This window comes from Podarcis melisellensis (genome assembly GCF_964234715.1).
Source record: "Podarcis melisellensis genome assembly, chromosome: 2".
Lineage (NCBI taxonomy): Eukaryota > Metazoa > Chordata > Lepidosauria > Squamata > Lacertidae > Podarcis > Podarcis melisellensis.
Genome location: NC_138529.1, coordinates 43,907,918 through 43,934,253, shown reverse-complemented (window position 1 = coordinate 43,934,253; position 26,336 = coordinate 43,907,918). Strand labels below are relative to the sequence as shown.

General features: G+C 41.5%; 1 long non-coding RNA gene across 1 annotated transcript; it reads left to right on the top strand.

The window, feature by feature from the left end:
* Positions 1-12,567: 12,567 nt before the first annotated feature.
* LOC309363161 lies at positions 12,568-13,149 on the top strand. The gene is made up of 2 exons (XR_014165286.1): positions 12,568-12,761; positions 12,977-13,149. It is a non-coding gene; the product is annotated as an uncharacterized lncRNA (long non-coding RNA).
* The last annotated feature ends 13,187 nt before the right edge of the window (positions 13,150-26,336 follow it).

Genomic DNA, 26,336 nt, shown 5'->3' with positions numbered 1-26,336 from the left:
GGAAATGTCTGCTTATAAAGCCTTAAGAAATGGCTACTAGTTAGCCATTAAAATGGTGTAATCTCCAAAAGGGGTGGGAACTGTTCTTATTGTCAAGTAATGATTCATTACCCACATTATACTAAGTTGGGATATTTGCTTAACAATTAAAAGAACCACATGGGTATTATTGGTGTTTGGTGTTTTGTTTTGTTTTGTTTTTTTTAAAAAAGAAATGTTCTGCACGAACACAAATTAACACAAATTAAAAACAACAGGTTGCATCTGTTGTGGTGGTGGTTAATTACATTTCTATAACAAAGATCTCAGGGCAGTTAACAATTTAAAAACACAAAGACACATAACATAGTAGCAGACAAAAACAATATCCTTTCCAGGATAGAAGGGCTGGAAGAAGAAGAAGAATGTTTTTGCCTGGCCCCTGAAGATATGTAACAAAGGTGTCAGACGAGCCTCCCTGGGGAAAGCAGGACCGTTCTCGTGTTGCTACCCTTCAGATCTCTTGGGGGGGGGCATATGAAGAAGGGCCTCAGGTGATGATTGTAGGGCGGCAGTCGGTTCATACAGGAAGAGATGGTCCTTGTCATTCGTCTTCCTCACTCTTGTGTGGAGTAAAACATATTTTGTGTATTTTTCTGATGCTTCAAAATAAGCAAAACCATTTTGTCCAGGGAGAAAAGTGGCCTTATATGAATATTGTGATGACTGATAATGAAGGGCATGTCATTTTGAGTTCAGGTACTAGCCTCAATGACTATGGTCTACCTCTACTGTAATAGGTAAGGTAAAGGGACCACCGACCATTAGGTCCAGTCGTGGCCGACTCAGGGGTTGCGGCACTCATCTTGCTTTACTGGTTGAGGGAGCTGGCGTACAGCTTCCGGGTCATGTGGCCAGCATGACTAAGCCGCTTCTGGCGAACCAGAGCAACACACAGAAACACTGTTTACCTTCCCACCGGAGTGGTACCTATTTATCTACTTGCACTTTGATGTGCTTTCGAACTGCTAGGTTGGCAGGAGCAGGGACTGAGCAACGGTAGCTCACCTCGTCACGGGGATTCGAACCGCCAACCTTCTGATCGGAAAATCCTAGGCTCTGTGGTTTAACCCACAGTGCCACCCGTGTCCACCGTAATAGGTAGTATGCCTCTGAATACCAGTTACTGGGAGTCAGAGGTGGGCAGAGTCTTGTTGTACTCATGTCCTGCTCATGGGCTTTCCATTAGCATTTGGTTGGCTGCTGTTAGAACAGGATTCTCAACTAAATGGGCCATTGGCCTGATCCAGCAGAGCTCTTCTTGTTGTGTTCTTATCTCCCATTATCTATACGGCATGATTGCTATTTTCAGTTCTCTTAACAGCCTCCACAAGTAACTTATCTAAGGTAGCACAATGGGGCGGTACAATCTTCAAGATTATAGGAACCAAAGCATATATACCTGAATTTGCAAAACACATTTTGGCAGTAGTGTACCCAGAGGATGTACACAGGTACAGATTTCACATAATATGACTCAGCATCATGTATGGCAAGGACGGCATTTGTGCAATGGACATTAACTCTGGTTTCTACTTAAGAATTTAATTCATAATGAAGAATATATACTTGTCTATGCAATTGATCAGAAAGATGGGAAGTTTCCTTCGAAGCACCCAGTTCCTGGTCACTGGCAGAGGCTTGGTGAACCTTTGGTCTAACATTGTGCGGCATTTCCTAAGATCTTCTGAATGGTGATTGCACATTTTGACATTTGTAATGCTCCATTTTGTAAAGCGGACTGCAATTACAGCCAGAGGGTTATTTGTTAAATAACTTCAATAAGGACTAATTTGTGCTAATTTCCAAATAGAAAATGGGTTGGAAGCAGTGATTGTATAATTATTAGCCATACATTTCCCCCCTCCTTTATCCATTGTTAAGGCTGCAGATTGCCATCATCATCCTTCCAGGTGGAAGAGCAGATGTTTTGCCCAGTTGGCATTGATGCTATGCTTCAGCCAACTGGCAGTAGTGCCTGTGACTCCCTCCCTTCTGAGACCTCAATGGCACTTTTACCTAGATGGTGATCAAACTGCGAAAAACTGGGCATTGAAAATAAATTAATATAGTATAATATACTAAATACATTAGTTATATTAATTTGTTTTTTTCTACATATATATCTGCTCCAGCATATACATAATACGTATGTGTGACACACACACACTAAAGATCAGCAAAGATATGCCCCTGGAATTAAATATGCTGTGGTAACTGATGCAAATATCATGAACCAACAAATAAGAAGTCCTAGAGTTCTTTCTGAATATTGTTTTGAGCAATTTCAGGCATGACATGTGGAGCCCAAAACTGGCCATCTGGAAACTGGTAACCTTTCTGGGTCTGTTCCCAAGAAGTGCTGCTTGGGGACTCACTCTGACACAGGCGCTATCATTCACTTTCACTTATAGGCTACTGGTTACATATCGAATGTGTGCCTGATTAATAAAATACCAAAAATAAAACCTTAACTATCAGCTGTGCTGAATTAAGTGGGTCATTGGATTATTTCCTCCTTGCAACTTTACCAGCACATAGCAAATACTGATATTTAGGTTGTGGGGAAAGTTATTTTGGGCTGTGTAAAACAGAAGATGGGGGCAGGGGTCACATTTAATTTGAAGTGAATGCTCCCCTATAGCTGCCTGGTTGGCTTGCTGTATTGCAAATCCCTTGATCACTCAACATATTTAAAAAAACCAACACTCCTGTTAATTCATTCATTCATTCATTTGTCAACACGTAGGTCCTCAACTAATAACACACAAAACTGTGTGTGTTGTCATGAGGGATGACCTCCATGGAAGCTAATGCAAGAAACGTATTCTATGTATGCTTCTAAATTGTAATAACTGCAGAGAGCTGGATGCAATAGAAGGAGTTAATGGAAATGATCTTGGCAAGATTGGAGCTGGATAATAGGTCTGCAGCTCAGAAAGCTGTTCATTTTTTGTAAGGTGTATTGGACAAAAACGACTAGGATATCTGCAAAACATGGGTCCCTAGTGGCAAGCTCACTGAAGCAGACGAGCGGGGGGAACAGCTGGGCAGAGCGCTTTGAAGCTTGTTGCTTTTCAGGGAGAAATATCTCCATATACAGTGCCTTTATCAAAGGAACCGTGGCTCCCACTAAAACAACAGATGCTTCTGCAGATAGAAAAAGAAGACAGAATAAACTGAACCTATTTCTGAAGGTTTGTGCAGCATTAAATATACCGACTAAGTACATCCCTGTACCAAGAAAGTTTCTGATAAAGGGAAGGAATTCAAGTAAAGCTGCTTATTCAGTAGCTCAGGGGAAGGAAACATGGTTCCCTCCAGATGTTGGACGGCAACTCACAACATTGACTATTGTTTGTGCTGAAAGGAGTTGGAATCCAACAACATATTCAGCTACCCTCTCCTAGCCACTGTGCAGAAGCACAGCCTAGAAGAAAAAGTTTACTGAGTATATCAAACATTGCTGAGGAAGGTGGGAAGTGATTGATTGTGTTGTGAACCTTGTTGCCTATGTAAGCCAATAATTTGCAGCCTTGGGCTTTATTTTAAGTCTAAGCAATTTGAAGTTGAAACCAGAGCTATTAGGAGCCCCACTCCTAGTTCAAGTCATAATTAGACTTGGCAATCCAAGCTATTCACACACACTCACTTCCACAAATATGGAAGGGTGTGTGAGTCCTGGAAGACCTGCTCCCTGCCTTTCACCTGGCCTAGAAGGGTGGAGCCCTCACTGGCCCCAGCTACAAAAGCTGAGGCTGCTGAATAGATTCTTGGTTTGGGGTATTGCTTAGGGGATTGTTCTTATTGATATTAATTTTGTATTTGTATTTTAGATCTTATGAATTACAGTGGTACCTCAGGTTACATACGCTTCAGGTTACAGACTCCGCTAACCCAGAAATAGTGCTTCAGGTTAAGAACTTTGCTTCAGGATGAGAACAGAAATTGGGCTCTGGCGGCGCGGCAGCAGCAGGAGGCCCCATTAGCTAAAGTGGTGCTTCAGGTTAAGAACAGTTTCAGGTTAAGTACGGACCTCCAGAACGGATTAAGTACTTAACCTGAGGTACCACTGTATGTGGAAATTGATCAAGTTGGTTCTGCACATTTTGATGTTTTATTTACTTATGACTACTTTTTATGTTTGCGATTATGTGGGCTTTTTATGTTGTAAGCTGCCTTGAGCATGGTTTTAACCATGGAAAGGCAGCATACAAATAAACTGATGAATGTGTAAGTCAAATATCATCATATCCCGAATAACATCCTCAGGAATATGATGAGATTTCTTATTATTGTTTTTTTTTCCCATGAAGAATTTATTTTCTGTACATATGTGTGTATATGTGTGTATGAAAATTAATAAAGAGAAATTTTAAAAAAGGAATATGATGAGATTTCTCAATGCACTAGGCCCTTGTAAATCTCCAAACACCCTCTTTACCCCATCAATCATTATCGAAACTTCCTTCCCCTTCCATTAACCCATCTGCCTCTTGACCCCCTCCTTTCACAGGTTTACCTTGCTGCTGCCATGCTAGTATTGGCCTTAAGCAACAGGTGAGAGGAAATATTGAGGGAAGTCTCTTTCCTGTTCTCCTACATCTGAAGTACTCTGTTACTACATAGCTCTAGGCATAGGTAGCCCTCTTTAGGGAAGTTTTTAATGTCTGATGCTGTACTGTTTATAATATTCAGTTGGAAGCCGCCCAGAGTGGCTGGGGAAACCCAGCCAGATGGGCGAGGTATAAATAATATATTATTATTATTATTATTATTATTATTATTATTATTATTATTATTATTATTTATTATTATTATTATTATTATTATTATTATAGGTACCGGCTCCCTGGGTACCCGAGCACCCACAAATTTCCTCATGAATGGGCCAGGCACCCACAAATTTTGGCACCAGGGCCATGTATACTGCAAGGCACCCACGGCCCTGGGACCCACAGTTGTAGGGCCAAGCTGGCATTCCTGGCTCTAGGGGAAATGATATTTTTCAGGACTGCTATCACACTGCTATAGCTGTGCTCCAGTTACAGTCAAGATGGAGAGAAGTGTCTCTCCTTTCCTCTTGCCACTTCTAACGGACCAGCCGCATCTCTACAAGTGGAAGGTAGCTCAAAAGTAGGCAAATGGGAGGAATGAGTTCCTCTCTGGCTTGCTGCTCAGATTGAAATCCAAGCCAGAGAAGAATTTAGAAGTCCTTGTGCCCACCCCATTTTCACTAGAGCATTATGGCCTCTAGAGATGCCATAGTCTTGAACTCCTCTTGTTGAAACTTGTTTCATTAAAAAAACCCTTTTTTTAAGCTGAAAATGGAACTTTCTTAGTAGGCAGGGTTAAAACAGCTTCCAAAAGTAAACTTGAGCAGATGCAAAATGGCAAGAAATGTGTCTGAGAGATAAAGTTTGGAAGGAAGATTGAGAATTTGGGAAATGTTTGAAGCAAGACCTTCTGATAACCCTGAGGAGAGCCCATCTTGACTGTAGTGTGCACTTGTGTCATCAGCACCTGTCATTAGTATTAATTAGAGAGCTCAATTATATCATTAGCATATAACACTTAATGGAGTGACACTACTAAGAATACATTTAAGACACAGGGTTAGGAAAATGTAAACACCGAAAACTTAAAGGTATAATTTTAAACATTCCAATCCTTCAATGGCAACATCTTAACTTTCCTTATCATTTTCCAAATAGTTTTAACCCTATTACTTTCAAATAAATTCAAGTTAAAATGCTGAACACAGCCATAAGTATCATTTGTTTCAACCTTCATAGCTGCTGAAGAATGGAGAAGTTGTTAGATTATGAATGAAAAGTCTTTCTGCACATGAAACATCTCTGGAATCATGTGTAGGTTAATATGAGGGATGGGAGCAGATAACCTTATTGTACAACGCGCGCGCACCCCAGAATTATTACCCCTCTTTCCTGAAACACTGTAATTATCCATCCCAAAGTGTATCCTAATCTAATTCCAGCCAATATCCCTTCCCAAAGCTTTCTTAGTCTCCACAGTTATGTACTTCCTGCCTAATGTACCAGACTGTTCCCAGCCCATCACTCTTCCAAATAGTTACCTTCTGACCTTCTAAACAATAGCACTCCACCTTGATCCCACTTCCCACTTCCTAATTAATGTTCTAATCACCCCATCAACCAGCCTTGAGCCCTGCACTACCCATAACCAACAAAGTGTAGTGGGGATGAAAACTAGTTGTTTTTTAAGGATTAAGGAATTTCACAGAGGATAGGAATATCAGTGGCTAATAACAATTTTAGTTGAATAATCCTATGCATGCCTACTCTGAAGTCAGTCTCTCTGCGTAAATGTGGGGAGAGAGCAAACCTTGGTAAAATGCCACCCTGTGCAAGGCCATTTGAGCCCCCGCCCAGCCCTTGCAGTGCCAGGAGCTTTGGGAAGGAGGCATGAGTCTCTGGCAGGGTCCTAGGGCTCTCCAACTCCATCCCAAAGCCAGGGAAGTGCTTGCCTGGCTTTGGGAAGGAGCAAGGAGGACTCTAGGACCCTATCAGATCCTTCAAGAACCAGTGAGGTGTAGTGGTTAAGAGTGGTGGACTCGTAATCTGGTGAACTGGGTTTGCGTCTCTGCTCCTCCACATGCAGCTGCTGGGTGACCTTGGGCTAGTCACACTTCTCTGAAGTCTCTCAGTCTCACTCACCTCACAGAGTGTTTATTGTGGGGAAGGAAGGGAAAGGAGAATGTTAGCTGCTTTGAGACTCCTGAAGGGGAGTGATAAAGTGGGATATCAAATCCAAACTCCTCCTCCTCCTCCTCCTCCTCTTCTTCTTCTTCTTCTTCTTCTTCTTCTTCTTCTTCTTCTTCTTCTTCTTCTTCTTCTTCTTCCCTCCTTCCCAAGGCCAGACAAGCATTTACTGGGCTTTGAGAAGGCGCCCTCCTCAGCTGTGCTCCTGGTGCGACCACACTGCACACACTGTCCCAAATCCACCTCTGAAGCATTGACCCTAAACTTGTCTTTATCGCCAGATATACCAGGTTGTATCTGACTACATCATAATAATATATGGACTTAAATGAGTTATGAGTAACTCAAGTCTGTTGATTTTGCTGGATCTACTCTGAGTATGATTTAGTTCAGGCATCCCCAACCTGCTGCCCTCCAGATGTTTTGGACTACAAATTCCTCATCCCTGACCACTGTTGTTAGCTCAGCTGCCTTACCTGCACATGTGTAATCATGGAAAAGGAGCTGTGATCTTCCAAGAGGCTCCTCCTCCCGTTTTTACAAATACAGTGGTACCTCGGGTTACATACGCTTCAGGTTACGCACTCCGCTAACCCAGAAATAGTGCTTCAGGTTAAGAACTTTGCTTCAGGATAAGAACAGAAATCGGGCTCCGGTGGCGCGGCGGCAGCAGGAGGCCCCATTAACTAAAGTGGTGCTTCAGGTTGAGAACAGGTTCCGGTTAAGAACGGACCTCCAGAACAAATAAAGTACTTAACCCGAGGTACCACTGTAGTTAAACAGGTTAGCCACTCACATGAGAAGCTATTTACACATAGTTAAGCCAGGTGGACTAATATCTCTGCAGGCTCTATGAGAACTGCTGTGATGTCAGAAAAGCAATGAGCAGACAGAAGGTTTTTTCCAGGATTTGCACTTATTTGCTCATAGTACCTTTCATTATTCTAATGAGGCTGCTAGGTGAAAATTTGTCAAGAAAAATATGTTTATGTATGAGACTTATAATTATCAGTCCATGTTAACAAGCACAACTGACAATTTACTTTTTGGTAAAATGAGCGAAACCCCAAAACACTGCCAATAGTATTTTGCTGTTAATTAAAGTGGGACTTTCCCACCTAACTGAGCTCTTTGCTTATAGTGCACAGCTAAAAATCTTGCATAACTTTGAAAGAGGCAGTGAGATTCACCAGGTCAAAATAATAATAATAATAATAATAATAATAATAATAATAATAATGCACTAAAAAGACAACTGTCATTTTGCAGCTGTTTCAACAGATGAAGCCAGGAGGAGGCAGCCTACTGAAGAACCCCCTCTTCCAACTATCCTTTTAGGTAGAGATTTCTCCTGATCTGTATTGGGATTGTGTTTGAATTGTCTTAATTTATGTGTGTTTGCTGCCCTGGACTCCTTTGTCAGGAAGTGCAGGACATAAATTTAATAAATAATAAATAATAACAACACAGCAAAAAAAAACCCACAAATGTCCTAAAACTTTGCATTCCTTAGCACAGCATCTCTGCCCACAAAACCAAACATTTTATTACAGAATTGTCCATAGAAAAATAATTCAATGACAGCAGATGATGAGCCAAAATGTCACAGGAAACCCTCTTTTCCTTCACATGTGATTTCAATAGCTTTCCTGTGCCTTGCACAGAATGTTTGCTGTCACTATGTGATTGAGATAGACCGCATGTTTTAAATAATAGGAAATATTCTTTCTTAAAATTTTCACGATTTCATAGCAAAACACTGCATTTGATCCCTCACCTAGCAAGGATTTTCTTTCCGCAGGATGAGCCAAAGGAGAGGTGACACCGGTGCTAAACCACTCTGCTTTCCACCTGCAAAGTACATGATGAGATATTTCCATGTGATCCATCACCTTTGCATTTGTTAGCTCTCTCTCAAGATGTTCGTGAGGGAGTGCCAGAGCTTAATGGTACACAAGCTGCTGTTCTGACACATAATTACTCTTTCCCATTTCAGCAATGATACCTTTTGAGGTGCTCTAAGATCTACGATTGTCTGCTCTCACTGCATTTCGGCTGATGCGGCATTAAACTTTTCCTTCCTTGTTTGTACAACAACATAGTGCCTGTGGATGAACTTGTGCTGCAGATATGGGCCTTCAACTTCAAGTTTCTCAATTATCTTCAAGTGTCAGAAACCAGGGCCAGCTCTGGGGCTGTGTGTTTCTGTGGCATCCTGTCCCTTAGCCGTGTCCCTCCCACCCTTGAAATGGGTGCATGATTTGCTCTCTCCGGTAGAATGAGTTGGCCACTCAGGCAGGAGGTGCTGGTGGGTGGGAAATGGCAGGTATTGGAGGGCAGAACTGTGTGTGCCCCATAGCCTGCCCTGCACCCTCTAAGCTTGCCTGGTTCCCTCAGGTGTAGTGGTAGATGTTGTACCATTACCAACATCCTGAAGCTAGATTCAAGAGCTAGTCCATTGGACTCCTATACTGTACATGGAAAGGTGGTGGTGGTGGGACATCATGTTGTCCTTCCCTTCAGGCAGCAAAATCTCCTGGCCTTACATCCAATGGGAGCCTGCTCTCCATAGAGGGATGCAATGCCCCGCCCCCCATAGTGCTGCAAAGGAGAGGAGAGAAAGAGCAGGAGACGTGGCTGGAGGAAGAAGAAGAAGCAGACAGCTGGGAAAGAAGAGGAGTGGCAGTGAGGAGATGGTGAAGGGTCTGATTCTGCTGCCTGGTGCTACCAGGCACGTCAGGAACCAGGACCAATGCAATTTATACAAACTCTCGGAAGAAAAACCAGTGCCTGAAATGTTTCTATATGCAGTTCCAAATACCCTCCGTGATCATTTTTTCCCATAAAATCCATAATATACAGAAAAAACACTCATTTCAGAGACATGACTGCAGTAATCAAAGGATTTCTTCCAAGTTTACTCTCAGTCTCCCACTTTTCTATAGCGTTAGTTGAAATAATACATGATAGCCACAGATTGCAGTGCATCCCTGCACACTGTGATCCCTGGAATTATATCGTGGAACTCATTAGATTGGTTCCCCTCAGAACGTCTTTCAGATCATTTCTTCAGTCACTTCAGCATCAAGCCGTGCATACTTTTGATTGACTGGACATAGCCAGTGGTGTAGCAGTAACTTTTGAAGTGTAGGAACTCATCATGATAGCCACCCAAGCTCTGTCTCTGGAGAAGAGAAAATGGCAGTTGTATTGATGCATCTTTCTGTGTGTGTAAACACTCCCCACTTCCCTCACAAAAATGCCCAATAGTATAATGCTGAATTTATTATGATAAGCAAACAGTCATTGAACACAGCTGTGGCAAAAGGTAGAGTGCTGGTTTGTAGGGATGGGCAAAGCGGTTGATTTGGTTTCTCTCCGTTTCTCATTTTTCCCATGTCCGCATTTCCATATCTGTTTGTGAATCCTGCCCTTCAAAAAAAAGTCCTCATGAAAATTCAGCAACCTTTTAGTGCAGATTTTGCTTTATATACACATTTTTGCACAGCAGTTTTCCTTTATGTAATGCATTTTTTGCATGCTATTTTCTTATGCTCACTTTACCTTTGTATATATGCATTTTTGTACACATTGTGTAGCTAGAGAACTGCCGGAGAAGTGCACATTTCAAAGCATGGCTGTGCTTTGATTTGTATATTGTGAACTGAATAAAAAAAAAAATCCCATCCCTACTGGTTAGTGTGTTGAAATTGGACAGGGGAGACCTAGATTCATATCCCTCATCAACCGTGTGGGGTAACTCCAATCCTATGCACAGTTACCTGAGAGTAAGCTCCATTGAACTGCTGTGTAGGCTCAATCTGCACAAAATATTGAGTTTAAGCAAAATAAATTCAGCTGCCTGATGAGCAACCTTTACATTTGAATGAGATATGCAATCAATCTTGAATTTTTTTAATTTATGTGCCACTCCATAATATTAAGTACGTTGGATGGATTACAAGTCAAAAAAGAAAGAAATGAAACTCAAAGTAAGACATAAAACAGTGATAAAAAAGAAACAACTGTATAAATACAACAAAACAGAATTCATTGCACCCTCAAAGTTAACAACAAATTTAATAAACAGAGGGCTAGGTATTTAAAAAGTCTAGGTATTTGGGGGGGAAATCTTCACTCAAATTGACAAGACCAGAAATGTGTTGGACTTTGAAGTAGGATAGAAGTATTTAAACTCTGCTTTGACTATTTCCTTCATTCTCTAACTTCCTTTATTCATTTGTCAGAGCAAGGCAAGTCCATCATTTACCCTGGAAATCTGGTAGATGACATCAGCATTCCAGCTCCCCTCTTCCCATCCCTCACTGTTCATGTTCCAGGATATTACTGAACATAGTGTGTTCCATTTATGGCAGAATGTATGGTTTAAACCATTCTGTCTCAATAAAACATCATGAACTCCACTCCTACTTCAGTACTTTCCTACACAGCAGTAACTTCTGCAAAATGAAGCATTCTCATCAATGGAAACAGGTCCTTGGAGTTTCTGGAGTTGTTCGTATGGATGTCAGCAAGGATACAAAGAACACCTGCATTGCAGAAAATTGGCATGAAAAGTTGACACAACTGAATGGGCAGGTTCTCAACATTTTCCAAAGCAAAGAATACTGTAGCCCAGGGGTGCCCAAACTTTTTTCAAAGAGGGCCAGATTTGAGGACCAAAGTTGTTGAGCTTTTTATATAATTTTATCCCAAATTATTGACCTTTTTTTTTTTAGAACGCAGAGAGAGAGCACAGAGTGTAAACTGACCGGAGGGCCAGATTAGGCCCCCAAAATGGACTTTGGACATGCCTGCTGTGGCCCAATGGGGATGGAATTATTAGGAAGAACCCAACTTATTGCAAATGAGTTTTGATGTTAGGCTGATAATGATGCATGTAGCCCTCTGTTTCAAGGCATTTGTCCTCTGCCTCCTTCTGGCAGTCCACATCTTGCCAAATTGACTCTCTGTGACTGGCCTTGCATGATGAAGTGTCAGATGGTTGCAAGGTTTTCTTGGCATGTGCCCAGCATTCCTGATCAATTCACTTTCTTGCAATACTGCCTTGCATGGTGGCAGTGAAGTGCCGGCATCCGCTTTAGACGGCTGCCTTTAGACGGCTGCAGAGACTAGTTTCTTGCTCGTTGTTTACAAGGTTGTAGTAATTATTCTCAGCACAGTGGTGGCAGGTAACTTCCTCTCTGTGGCTCAAAAACTGTTTTCCACATGCACTATTTCATGAGTTATCACAGTTCCATATTTGCATGCCCATCACATTGGGAAACAGTAGCTACAGAATTAAGCCATGCCCCCCCCCCGGCAGTTTTTTAGCTACCCAGAAATATATGCAAACATTGGCCATGTCTGGACATCTACATTTAATGAGGACTTGCTGTAGATCCTGACTTTTAATGGGGACCTATTGTGACCTAAACTGCTTGAATTAGTCTGCAATGGGGGTTTTGACCTAATATCTTACATGTGTCTACATCATGGATTCTCCCCCTGCCAGACCAAATTTGGCCCACCAGATTTCCCCATTTGGCCCATGAAGCTATTCTCCCTCAAAATATGCCCAACTGCCCCACCCCTGTCATGTAAAAGTATGTGGCAGATACAGACATGCCTACAAATCAGGAATTAGCTCCCCACATATCAGCAAATGAGGAAGGAGTTCAATCCTCCTTGGCTGTATCTCCCTCCAACTTCCATGGGCCAACTTCAACAAGTGGGTGGGACAATGCCATTATGACATCAGATGATTGACATGTGGATGGTTCTACACATCTATCAAAGATGGTCCATGGTGAGGGGGAAGATAAAGATCCGGACTGCTGGGCCAGAAACCCTGCCATCAATGGTCTGCGACTTCTGGGTGTGAACTGCACATGATAATGTGCATCACAGACTGTGGGATTTATTTAAAACTAACAGAACCATTGAGCCAATGATATAAGCAGACTGAAGGTGTAAAGTGTAAGAAAAGCCAAAAGAAGAATGTGCAATGCGTTTTGTTTTTCTTCACTGCCACGGTTTCAATTTTGCTGTAATGTCCCTGCCACTAATCTCTCAAAAATTATTCTGATATCTATCCCCCTAAAGTGATATTTTCTTTATTCTTAAGTAAGGGTGGGAGTTTACCGCAAGATATCCACCCCAATTGACGATGAAAATATTCTTTCTTGATGTAGCTCAACAATACTGTGTCATCCACAATGCCTTCTTCAGACATTTGGGAAAGGTTCTAAAAACAAAGACTGCACCAGAATGATCAAGGGACCAAAGTTGTTGTTTTTCAGAGAAGACCTCACAAACAACTGGACACAACATGTAGAGTTTACAAAGGAGAAAGTGCCTGAAAATAGCATTATGTGTTTTATGTTTCTATAGAATGAGGGGTGGGTGTTTGGTAGCAACACAATTGCAAATGTATACTAGAAATGTGTTCCACGTCTTCTCTATAGGGCTCAGTTGTGGGCCTCTAGGGATTTTATTCTCTTGGAGATAGTCCCAAACAAATTATACAATAATTGCACGTGTTTCCCCCTTACACACACACACACACACACACACACACACACACACACGTCTCTTCATAGGTATATAGATCTAAACTGACTATAACAACAATATAAATGGTTGCATATAGAAAATGTTAAACTTTTGGATAAAATTATCCTTACCAAGCCTTGCTATCTATTATGGATAGTCTTAAGTAATCTTGGAAGTGGTTTGTTTCATCCTTTGAGGTAAAATTAGTTTTTTTCAGAACTATATTTTATTTTATTTTATTATTTTTTCTATTCTTCTCCTGTTCTTCCTCCTGAAGCAGCCAAGGGTGGCAAACGGCAAGCAATAAAACAATTTAATTTTTTTTGGAAATACCCTTAAAACATCTTTAAACCAATTGCAGATGCAGATTTGGAAAGACCTGGGAAACTAGATGTACTGTAGATCAATTTGGGGATGGAGCTTGTTAAAAAAAAATTGAAGCACATTTTGTCTGATGTATCCCCTCAGACAGTCCCATTATTTGTTAAAAGTATAATTTTTTTGCAGGGGGGGGGGAGTTTTGAGTCTTAGATAATTTCTACTGATGCTGTATTGTGCCACTTCCACACTGGTAAACATGACTACATATGTAAAAATGAATGTCCTGCGATCACATTACATACAATATAATAGATTGTTTGTTTAGCCCTTAGTCAAACAAAAACAAAACAAATCTGTCTTTGGACTATACCACTTCATCCCTCAAGCAAGGGGTGCATGCAATCAAATACTGATCCATTTAAAAAAAACAATTCTGCTTACAGACGCTAGTGTATTAGGGTGGCGGCTAGGTTTATACCCTTCCGGATATCTAATGTCCTGTGTGGAGGGATTTTTGTGGGCAGAGGAGCGTTCAGTCATGTGAACTCCCTGACCTCCCAGGCGCAGAATTGACACCTCAGTGAGAACCGAACCCCAGTCGGTGTCATTATGCCATCATTATTTCACTAATTATGTGGACTCTTCTATTGACCTAATCATTTGCAATGGCTCTAATGAGTTCTAAATCAATGCATTAAGAGTACTTAATGGTATGCACTGACACAACAAACTAACAAAAACTATGCAAATCACCAACTACTAAACTACCGTAATCATTTTCAGTGTAATATTTAAAAATATGTGGGAAGAAAGTACCACAGAAGAAATCACCATGAGAAGTACCTTAGTTTGTTTGGGGAGATTTGTGAGGGGTTTTTTTTAATCACAGCTTTGCTTAAGCATTTTAAAATATGAGTTGATAGAATAAGGTTTTTACCACTTTGCCTTGTTAATGTGAGAGTTGTGCTGTGCGTAGACACAACACAGTGACTAATCTGGGAACTCTGAAGTAATTTGTATTTTTAAGTTTAAAACTGACTTTTAACACTGCCCTTAGTTGCCCTTCATTATGTCATCCATCTACTATGTCATACATCTAAAATACATTTTTCAGGGTTTGGAGTCCAGCCAGGATGAAGCCAGTCTGAGAAGTCAATCTTTGCCTGACTGACAGCTCGCTCAGCCTGAAGAGTCAGGCCAGAACCAGTAGCTCTTTTATATGGCTAGCAAGCCCGGTCCTACCATTAGGTAGAATGAGGCAGCAGATGTTGTGAAGCAGAGGTGGCTGTTCCCCCTAAGCTCCCTGACCATACTCAGCTGTTGAAGAACAGACCTGGTTGTGCCACATGGCCTGTTTTGCACCCCTATAACATTCCAGTTGCCTCAGATAAAACAGAGGTTTCCCATTGCCAGTACTAAATTAATATTCAACTGCCAGTCTAGACACATAACAACAACATCAACAACAATAATTTTATTATTTATACCCCGCCCATCTGGGAAGCTCATGGAATGGGCTGTGTGCCATCATAGAAGAATATAAGGTTATATTCAGTGTAGCGCTAACTCTAAGGTTCCATCAGCACAAGGATTTCTCTAGCACAACAAAATGTTCTCCCCCTTTCCTCTCCCCGTGAGCCCACTAAATCTGTTCTGGGTTTCCTTACAACCCTGAGGAGCAGATTTAGAGATGGGGCACATGGAGGATAAGAGGGGACAAAGTCTCATCGCACTTGTGGTAACGGCGTAAACTTTCAGCAGGAAACAGAGAGCGGGGAGTACAATGGTGTTGATTTTCCTGGACAGCTCCTCTGCATTCAAAGTCATGAGCTACAAAGGTAAAAAGGTAAAGGTAAAGGACCCCTGGATGGTTAAGTCCAATCAAAGATGACTATGGGGTTGCAGTGCTCATTTTGCTTTCAGGCCAAGGGAGCTGGCATTTGTTCACAGACAGCTTTTCGGGTCATGTGGCCAGCATGATGAAACCACTTCTGGCACAACGGAACACTGTGACAGAAACCAGAGCGCACAGAAGCAACGTTTACCTTCTGACCACAGTGGTACCTATTTATCTACTTGCGCTGGAATGCTTTCAAACTGCTAGGTTGGCAGGAGCTGGGACAGAGCAACGGGAGCTCACTCCATCACAGGGATTCGAACCGCCAACCTTCTGATTGGCAAGCCCCAAAGTCTCAGTGGTTTAGACCACAGCACCACCCGCATCATCAGCTATAGCATCCTTCTAGACCATGTACAAATTGGAGACTGGAAGTGCTGGTTTGTGCAGGTTCTGCTATTATCTGTGCAGAAAGACCATAGAAAGTGATGTTGGCGGGCGGATGGCTCCTCAACTCAGTGGGTTAGCATTCTTCGATGATGCTGAAAATTGCTGACCCAGTTCTGAGTTGAGCTAAGGCAATTTGCGCATCACATATACCCAGGCTTATTATTTCTAATTGGGAGAGTAGTTAGAGTGTCAGAAGCCTTTGCTGTGCTTGTGCTTTATGTCAGGTGGGTAGGACTTCTTCCTTTTAGCTATATTGTCAGATGATTGTTTTAGCTTGTGTTTATTGCTGTTTTATTTGATTTTAATGACTTGGTTATTTTATTTTTACTGTGTAAGTCACCTTTAAGGCACTTGATTACAAAAATTAGATCTAATAATAATAGTAATCTTAAGGGCTAAAATAAAAAGCTGAGAGGTACTGATATATTTTTATTGTTACATAGATTTGCCCTATGCACTGCTAAAGCCAGTTAAAAGAGACTAGAAGCAGCAGCCAGCTGATTGAATGAGGAACAGTAAATATAATTCTGGAGCAGAAGGCTAGTCAATACTTTTTATATTGAAAAATATGCATTTTATTTTTATGGACTACAAATTTCCATCCATCCATTCTTTATTGTAACTGACTATATGCATCAGTTGTATGTTGCATTTGATATGTATATCATTTCAGGGCTGGTTTATTTTTTCTGATTATTGGAAACTGCTTCTGCAATCAATTTCAGTTTTTATATCTTCTGCTGGGGGAAAAAATATTCCAATATAATTTTTCTTTAACAAGGTTCTACCCAGCATGACTTCCAGCACTAGAAGTTTCACTCTGTTCTGACATAAAATTATTTGTTTTAATGGTCTTGTCCTAGGAAGAGCTGTGCTGGGACAGCAGCCATATAAGGTTGAGTTTCAGGGTGTCTGTATTGAACTACATCACAGTCAGAATTTTAATATTATTTCTCTGCCTTTTTAAAACCTCTTTTGTTTCCGTTCCAGTCCATGAGTTCTTACTTTTCAGTTGTCCTTTTAACTTATTTCTGTTCGTACTCAACAGTAACTTTTTCTGCATCTGCTCTCTTATCTTATACACATTTTAAGTGCCCACATTTTTTATACCCCTCTTCCCCTAACTAGCCCCACCCCATCACTAAAGGTGCGCAAATCATTCAATTTTGATTTCTTATTTTACAGAAGTTAAACTCAGTTCTCCACTTTTCTGCATCAGTTTGCAATTTTTTAAAAAGTCATCATGAAAATTCATCATTTCCCCCAATACACAGGTGCTTGCGTGCAATTTTGCCTAAAATACACATTTTTTTCAAAGCAACGTTGCCTTAGGAAACACATTTTCACTTGTTATTTTTGCTAATATATGCATTCTTATGCACACTTTACCCAAGTATGTGCATTTTTGTACACATCAACTGGCTTGAGAACTGCATTGTGAAATCTGGATCAGTGCAAATTTCAATGAATGGCTACGTTTTGGTTCACCTGTTGCTTCAGAAAGTGTAAGTCAAGTTCATCTTCAAATGCAAACTGAATCACATTTCTCCCCTACTCATCAAACACTTTCTTCCCAAATCTTTTCAAAAGATAGTTTCCATATATTAATAAATCTCTAAATTAACCTTCAATGTATGTATGTATGTTGTTGCTTTTTTTAAAAAAAAGTTGTGTGTGGCAAATTCAGATAAAGAGCATAAATTCCCAACCTATAATCAGTTTCTTTGCAAATTAAGGGAAGCAAGATAAACTCTGCAAGAGATCAGTCTTGGTATATCACAGTCTAAGAAGTGGGGAAACGATCTGTATACACAAAGCAAGTGTAATCATTACCACATGTGACCAGCTAAACTAAGTTTTGAATCTGTTCTGACAGCTAAATGGTTCTATGTAGGACATAGAACTTTCCATCTTTGTTTGTGTTGAGTACACGTCAATGAATGAAAAGTCATTGGGTACAATTCTCAACAAGCCTGATTTAGGGCTAGTTGATATTACCCTTCACTAATGACCACATTGCCAGATGCAATCATTGGGTGCAATGTTGGATGCAATCATTCAGTGGGGTCCTGCTGTTCTTTATTCAATCTCTGACTCTCCCTCCTGTACAATTGGCAGAACTTGTTACCAAAAAGGAGCAATGCAGCAGCGAGCAGAAGCTTCTGCAGCTGGCTGGAAAGCCAGACAGGATGTTTGTGACTGTTACCATGAGAAGAAAGGGGCAGTCCATTCACTGTACTGAGCACCGGATGTTAGCTCAGTGTGTCATCTGACCTGTACTGGAAGTACATGGGAGGCCTTATTCTCTCTGCTGTTGATGTAAAAGAGAGTGCAGACATGTTTCTCTGTACTGCTGCAAAAGACAGAAATAAAAGCATGTAAATATATTTCTGTCTGTCTCTTTCCCCTCACTGGGGATAGCAGGGAGGAGAGGGGGAAAGGAGTGGTGTGTTCTTCTCACGTTTGAGGAGGATCGCCGATAAGAGACCTCGCCTGTTTTCCTGCCGGGAGTTGCAGCGGGGAGGTCAACAAGGAAATCAGCCGGTGCCTAGCAGAGTGGCACATTCCTCTGACAAGGCTTGATTCCAAAATACACCAAACTAATCTGCCCTTTGCCTTCTTTGATATTGAGTTAGTCAGTCACTTTATTTGTTTACCGCTCTTCTGTATACATAAACCATGTTCGAGAAGTTCGCACACAACAGAGCATATTCCTGCCGCTGTTATATCCTCTTTCAGCAGAACCATCTCGTCACAGAAGGAAACCATTATGAACCCTTATGTACTTATCCCCCATGGACCTGGTCCAGGATGCCTAGAGAGAGTCTGAAACAAGGAATCTAAGGGATCTGTCAGAATCCTTTAATCTTATTCTTTTTCATATTTAAACGCTGGCATGGAGGTGGCATTTTTTGTCTTTGAGGGTGCCAATACTCAGTTTGGCAGAAGTATCTGGATCTAAGCCAACAGACAACCTGTCTGTAGAGAATCAGTTTAAGTGTTTGAAACTGGATATTCTGGCTTAATTGGTTTGGAGATCATATCCAAAACAGGACTGTAAAGTTGCCTGAATAACAGAGAATTTATCTTGAGTTAAAGCACTTGGAATTGATGAACAGTCTTTTCTAAGACCCCCAACTGCTGCCCTTTGGCTCCTATCATAGGGAACATGCCAGATTCAACAAGCAATCATTTACTGTGGTCCTGCTGCTCTTTATTCGATCTCTGACTTTTACAGCCTTGATGTCAAGTATTACAGCCAGAACGGAGTCACAGTCACCAATGAGAGGAAGATCGCTGTCTTCAAGCCCATCTCCTCCTCCATCTTGTTTAAAATGGAGGAAATGTGGTGAGGTTGGTGCACACACAAGTGCATGTGACGAAAGAAAACTTGGAGCTGTTAGCAGAATTATTAAGTTGGACAATGTGTCACAGTCACACATATTTACACATGCTTCTAACAACGCAGGATTTTAGGAAGGTGTTCATTATGGAAGTGGCAAGTCTTTTCTGGAGAGAAGAAATGTAGCAAAAGAAATGCAGGGGGAGTGAACAAATCACAAGTTTAAAAATAAACGCAGGGTGAGATCATGAGACTTAGTACTAGAACTGCTGTGCTAGAATTAGAATGTGGAACTTTATTTTTGCTTCTGTGATTTTTATTGATGTGGAATGAATCCTATTTACCAGCTGGTCTCAATTTCTTTGAGAAGCAGAATTGCTCTGAATGGAGCTACTAAGGAGTGCAGTGAGACCAGTTTCTTATATTTCTTTCTGCACACAAAATAGAAGGTAATTAATAATTAATCATGTGTAGTTTTCTTTAAGATGGCCCTGCTTCGGTGTTCAGTTTCTGTTTCCCTAAAGAGTTTTTTTGTATGTGTTTTTTGGCCAGCATGTAGGCCTTATATCTATGTGAAACTGCTGCATTTTTTGTAATAGCAGGCATTTTGTCTCCCTCCCCTTCCTTCCGAAGAGGTGGAAAGCTCAAAACAGCCTTTATGAGGCCAATTTACTTTGGGGAAGAGAGGAATGAAAACTTCTGTTATAGAATCTCTTTATATCAGAATATAGAGCTGTGGCATATATTAGAGGAGTGCTTCCACACTGAACATTAATCATGGAATAGCTATGCTCTGTTCACTCATATTCAGGGCCAGCTCTATCATTTGGCAAAATGAGGCAGCTGTCGCAGGTGGTGGACATGGGGAGGAGTCTTTTTTTAAGTGCCAACCCCCCCCCCAGCCCATGCTCACTTTCCTCAAGAGACCATGTTGCTTTCCCCACACCACCCAGATTGTGTATGACCCACTTGCTATTATAAATGATGTTTGAAATAATTTCTTGCCACATTGGCAAACGCAGTACCACAGGAAATCTGACCTTGCCCAGAATGACATTGACCTTCCTCAGAGTGAGAGGGAATGAGGGAATAGAGGCCAAGGCACACCCAGTAAGGCAATTAGCAAGTAAGCAGAAAGAAAGAAAGAAAGAAAGAAAGAAAGAAAGAAAGAAAGAAAGAAAGAAAGAAAGAAAGAAAGAAAGAAAGAAAGAAAGAAAGAAAGAAAGAAAGAAAGAAAGAAAGAAAGAAAGAAAGAAAGAAAGAAAGCAGAAGTGCCTGCCTCAGGTAACAGAATGTCTTTTGCTGGTACTGTCCATGTTTTACATGGCACCAGTATGACATCATGACCCAAAATATTCCTGTCTCTTGCTTTCTTTTTGCCAGAGGTCAGAAAATCCAGCTATTTGTAACTCAATGGAATAGCGGTGTAATTTCCTTAGATGTAGATGGCTTATCACACTGCTTTTCTAGCCTGTATAGATTGCTCTTGCTGCTGCCATGATGCTGGAAGGAAGGCCACTCCCTGCTGCAAGGCCCATTTCCACCTGGCCTAGGAGGCGGGACCCAGACTCACCTTGAACAGCTAAAAGAGGCTCCTGGGAGGCTGGAGGGACATTGCTGGAACAACTCTTGGGATGGGGCAACTGGCTAAAATGTTTTAAATGGTTCTAATTTTGGTAACTCTGTTTTGTTTTTGTCAGGTTGGTGCTGGTTAAATGTTTAGTTTGGGTTGGTGGTTATTTTAATTTGAGTATATCTGTAAACTTTGTTATTGTTGTTGTTGTTGGTTTCTATTGATTTATTGGTTGGTTGGTTGGTTGGTTGGTTGGTTGGTTGTATAGGATAATTTTTTTAATGTTTGATGTTTTGTTGTGTTTTTATATATACTGTAAGCCGCCCAGAGTGGCTTGGGAAACCCAACCAGATTGGTGAGATATAAATTAAAAAATTGTTGTTGTTGCTTTGGTGTCATCGTCGTCATCTCAGATTGCTCTTGCTATTTATTTCTCTATGGCTCTCATTTCTAGGAATGAAGTCCATCTTTCCAAGTAATGTTGCCCTTATATCTGTTTACCCTATGCTCCCTTTAATTAAAATATGGACAATCATCCTGAGAATTGTAGCTGAGGTAAGGGAAGGACTGACCCAGTTGGCTATAGGGTGTCTTGAAGCAGTGTTGATATTCCACTTACAGCTTGAAGCAAAACAGGTGCTGCTAAATCATCCACATCTGGAAGAACCCCTAACCACAAAAGCCACACCAGTAACCTAAAATCTTAAACCAACATCCCAGCCAAATTCCCAAATGGCTTTCTTCTTCAGCTTCTTTTACATGCTGTACTCAGAGAAAGATGGTTTCCTACCCTCAGTGAAGTAAGTGGTGTTGATCCCATTCTATGTTTAAAAACCACTCATCATTCTCCATTATACCCAGATCTATTGTTCACAATCACCAATAGGATATTGGCAGCGGAGGTGGGGGGGGGGTGAGACTATGAAAGGGAGATTTTCACAACAGGTTACATAACCTTATATTGATATGGGCAGGTTTATAACTGATCACCCTTTGAAAGAGTTCACAAACAAAATTATGTTATATATTTGTGAGATATCCCAGGTGTATAACTCCCTCAAATAGCAAATTTACTGTGAGTGTCAGCAAACTAGGTTGAAGACTTGGATAATGCCTTCCTAGAGCAGATTAAAAGGTAAAGGGACCCCTGACCATTAGGTCCAGTCGTGACCGACTCTGGGGTTGTGGCACTCATCTCGCTTTATTGACCAAGGGAGCCGGCGTACAGCTTCTGGGTCATGTGGCCAGCATGACTATGCCGCTTCTGGCGAACCAGAGCAGCACACGGAAATGCTGTTTACCTTCCCGCTGGAGCGGTACCTATTATCTACTTGCACTTGATGTGCTTTCGAACTGCTAGGTGGGCAGGAGCTGGGACCAAGCAACGGGAGTTAACCCCGTCACAGGGATTCAAACCGCTGACCTTCTGATCGGCAAGCCCTAGGCTCTGTGGTTTAACCCACAGCACCACCTGCATCCCTATAGAGCAGATTACCAAACATTTAAAAAGGAGAGATATAGTAGTAATGGGAGACTTCAACTACCCCAATATATGCTGGAAGTCAAACTTTTGAAGCAGAGATTGGATGGCCATTTCTCATGGGTGCTTTAGTGGAGATTCCTGCATTACAGAGGGTTGGACCAAGGCAAGATTATTCTCGGGGTTTCTTCCAACTCTGCCATTCTATGATTCTTTGATTCTATGCCAGCAGTGTGCCTGGCCCTATACCAACATAAGGTTTTAAACCAGAATTGTATCTGAAAGGCAAATGGCAGGTTGGGTAAAAGGATGAGCCAGGGGTAATGTGCATTTACATAACTGCAAGAAAAGCCACATTTAAAATTGTAATTGCGAGGAATGCTCTTGACTTATTAGGAGTGAAAAGATCTCTCAAAAAAATTAATCAGAAGGGGTTTAAAACTGAATGCTGAAAGCAGAAACAGAGGAGACACTGCAGACATTTCAAAAGTAAGAGGCAGCAATAAAGAGAAGGAGAATTTAAACATTTGTAAATGATAAGGAGCAGGTAAAAGTTAAAGGTACCTCTGCCCGTACGGGCCAGTTGTGTCCGACTCTAGGGTTGTGCGCCCATCTCACTTAAGAGGCCGGGGGCCAGCACTGTCCAAAGACACTTCCGGGTCACGTGGCCAGTGTGACGAAGCTGCATCTGGCGAGCCAGAGCAGCACATGGAACGCTGTTTACCTTCCCGCTGGTAAGCGGTCCCTATTTATCTAATTGCACCCGGGAGTGCTTTCGAACTGCTGGGTTGGCAGGCGCTGGGACCGAATGACGGGAGCGCACGTGGAAAGGAAAGGGACTCTAAGCAAAGTTTACAACTGCAGCCATAACAGGAAAGTATCAGAGGTGTGCAGGGATGCGACCATGAAGGGTTCTGCAAATAAGTACAGAATGATGAAGAAAACTGAGAAAAGGAGTAAGAAACCATTGAAAGAAAATAGGAGTACAAGCATTTGGTTATAAGAGCTAGCAGAAGTAATAAATTTTTTTTTGGGGGGGGGGAAATGCATGGCTCAAGATGGCAGAAAGGGAGGCAATTGAAAAGGCAGTTGTGGTAAGAGAGGCAGGAAAGAGCTAAAGGAAGGGCCAAGTTCTTAGCTGTGGGGAAACCTAGAAAGGCAGAGATTTCAGCAATGCTCTGAAGGAAGAAGTATCAGCAGGTTTGGGTTGCTGAATCAATTTGAGTAGTAAAGTAGAAAGAGGAAGGTTTTTTTACATGTTGAGTTTAAGCCTGCAGGAAGAAATCCATGCTGATAAATCTGAAAGGCAGCTCGCATTGCAGGACTAAATAACAGAGGCCAGGGCAAGAGTAGTCAGGCAAGAGTTGAGTATTTTCAGCATTCTAATGACACCTAGAGCCACGGGATGCAGTAACTGCCCAAAGAAATGTTAGCCAAGCAGGGGGTAGGCAGACAAATGGAGACTGATACAATTTAAAGACAGGAATGGAAACAGATTAAGCATCACACACACACCCAAAAAAAAAGATTGTGGAAGGCTTGTGTTCTGTAAAACCAACATATTCTTGTACTGTTAACATCTGTACTTAACCTGAATCAAAATGTAGCCTTTTAAAGATGTAACAACAACAAATTATTATTATTATTATTATTATTATTATTATTATTATTATTATTATTAATACCCCGCCCACCTGGCTGGGCTTCCCCAGCCTCTCTGGGCGGCTTCTAACAAAATATTAAAATACGGTAGTCCATCAAACATTAAAAGCTTCCCTAAACAGGGCTGCCTTCAGATGTCTTCTAAAAGTCTGGTAGTTGGTGTTCTCTTTGACATCTGGTGGGAGGAATGTAACCCCATCTTAGATACTGGAAGACTGCTTTGCCTTATTGTTATTCCCAGGTATGTTAAAAGTTGTCCACCTGTTACAGACAAACCGAAAGATCTGGTTTATATCCCCCCCCCCATAGATATTCCATTCATTTTCTCCACTGATATGGAATTTACCCATATGTAAAACCTCTTTGGTGTTGTACAAGATGCAAATATAAGATAAGACTACCAAAATGTGAAAAATAAATTTATTGTACCTGGGCAGGGGCAGGGGCAGGGGCTTGATCAAGAAAATTAATAGGTATGTGTCCTGCAAGTCCTGGGTACAGCCTACTGGCAAAGTACAGAACCTAAAAGCAAAGAGAGAGAGAATCCACAGAAAACATATTGCTCATCTTAACTAAAACCGCCATCATTGGCTGGCCATGTTAGCTGGGGTTGGTGGGAAATGGAGACCAGCAGCACCTGGAAGACCACAGATGCTGCATTCCTGATGTAAAATTTACAGCTACTTCGTTTATATTGTGGTTTACCTCTAAGAAGCTCACGCTTTCTCCCACACATTTAATCCTCACAAGCCTTTGATGGACACTGGGCTGACAGATGAGTGACTGGCCAAAGGCAGCATAAATAAATATGGATTTTAGCCTGGCTTTCTGTAGCCTGTAGGCCAATTGTCTAAACTACTGTAGGGATAGCCAGAAGTTTTGGACTACAGTTCGCATTAGCTTCTACCAGTATGGCCAATGATCAGGGATGCTGGAAGTTGTAGTCCACAATATTTGGGGTGTGCCATGTTGGCTACAGTGACCTAAGCATTGCACCACATTGCCTTACCAATTCCCTTCCACTAAGTAATACCACCCAAACATGATTTCAGGACACCAATGAACAACTTAACACAGCCCAGACTAGCATGTCACAATGTGTGACCTATAAGTTCATACTGAACAGAACGGTCAAAACTTGCCATACTCCACACACCAGATGTGCAACGTACATAAATGCAACACTTGTTTTGGCTTGTGGGTTTATCATTATTAATGTTTATTATTGCTGCTGCTGTTGTTGTTATTCATGTTGCAGTGTTGTTGGGCACTGCTTTTCTAACTTGGGATTTAGCATCGGCATTGAACCCTTATTAGCTAAGCCCCCATCCGATTACCCTCGTTGTCATGATCTCGATTAAAAGACACACTCAGGTGCCTGAGCAGAAGTGGAGTAATTACTCTGCTAGAATGCCTAGTCTCCATGACAACCTGGTAGAGAGAGAATAGAAACCTCTGAGAACAGAATCCCAAAACCTAGAGGCAGATGGGTTTGTAAAGAAAGAGGATAGCCCCCTGTGTTAAAAAGCTGCTAGAAGGTCAAGCCCAATAAGCACAAGATAGAGGCCTGTCCATTTAAGCAAGCAAGAAGGCATTGTTATAAGCAAGAGCTTCCTCCCCCTCTGCACCTGGTAATAAGGAAAGCCTAAATGACGAAGAAGAAGAAGAAGAAGAAGAAGAAGAAGAAGAAGAAGAAGAAGAAGAAGAAGAAGAAGAAGAAGAAGAAGAAGAATTTATTATTTATACCCCACCCATCTGGATGGGTTTCCCCAGCCACTCTGGGTGGCTCCCAACAGAATATTAAAAGCACAATAAAACAAAACAAAACAAAATAAAAACTTTCCTAAGCAGGGCTGCCTTTGGATGTCTTCTAAAAGTTATGTAGTTGTTTATTTCCTTGACATCTGATGGGAGGGCATGCCACAGGGCGGGCGCCACTAACACTGGTTAGAAAACTAGTTGAGGTAGGAGCAATTCCAGAAGTTACATCTGTTCCTTGTGTTATTCGCATGCAGCCTGCAGAGATTTTGCTACAACTGAGGTCAGTCAAGTGTAGCGGTTGTATATTACAGCTGTTGACAATAGGATATGTGGGGGTCTGCAAGGAGAGGAGTGTGTAAACAAAACAAGAAGTCCTCCTGCTAAACAGAAAATTTGGTGCACTGCTTTGACTCAAAGATGACTGCTGGGATGTATATGGGAAGTAAATACGATTATGCAAGGAAAAGGTAGCATGAAAGAGAAACCACAGGGCGCACTGGTAATAATAAAAACAGATTGTGCTTTCATGCACTAATGCTCCGCTTGTAGAAATGATCCAGCAACAAAAGGCC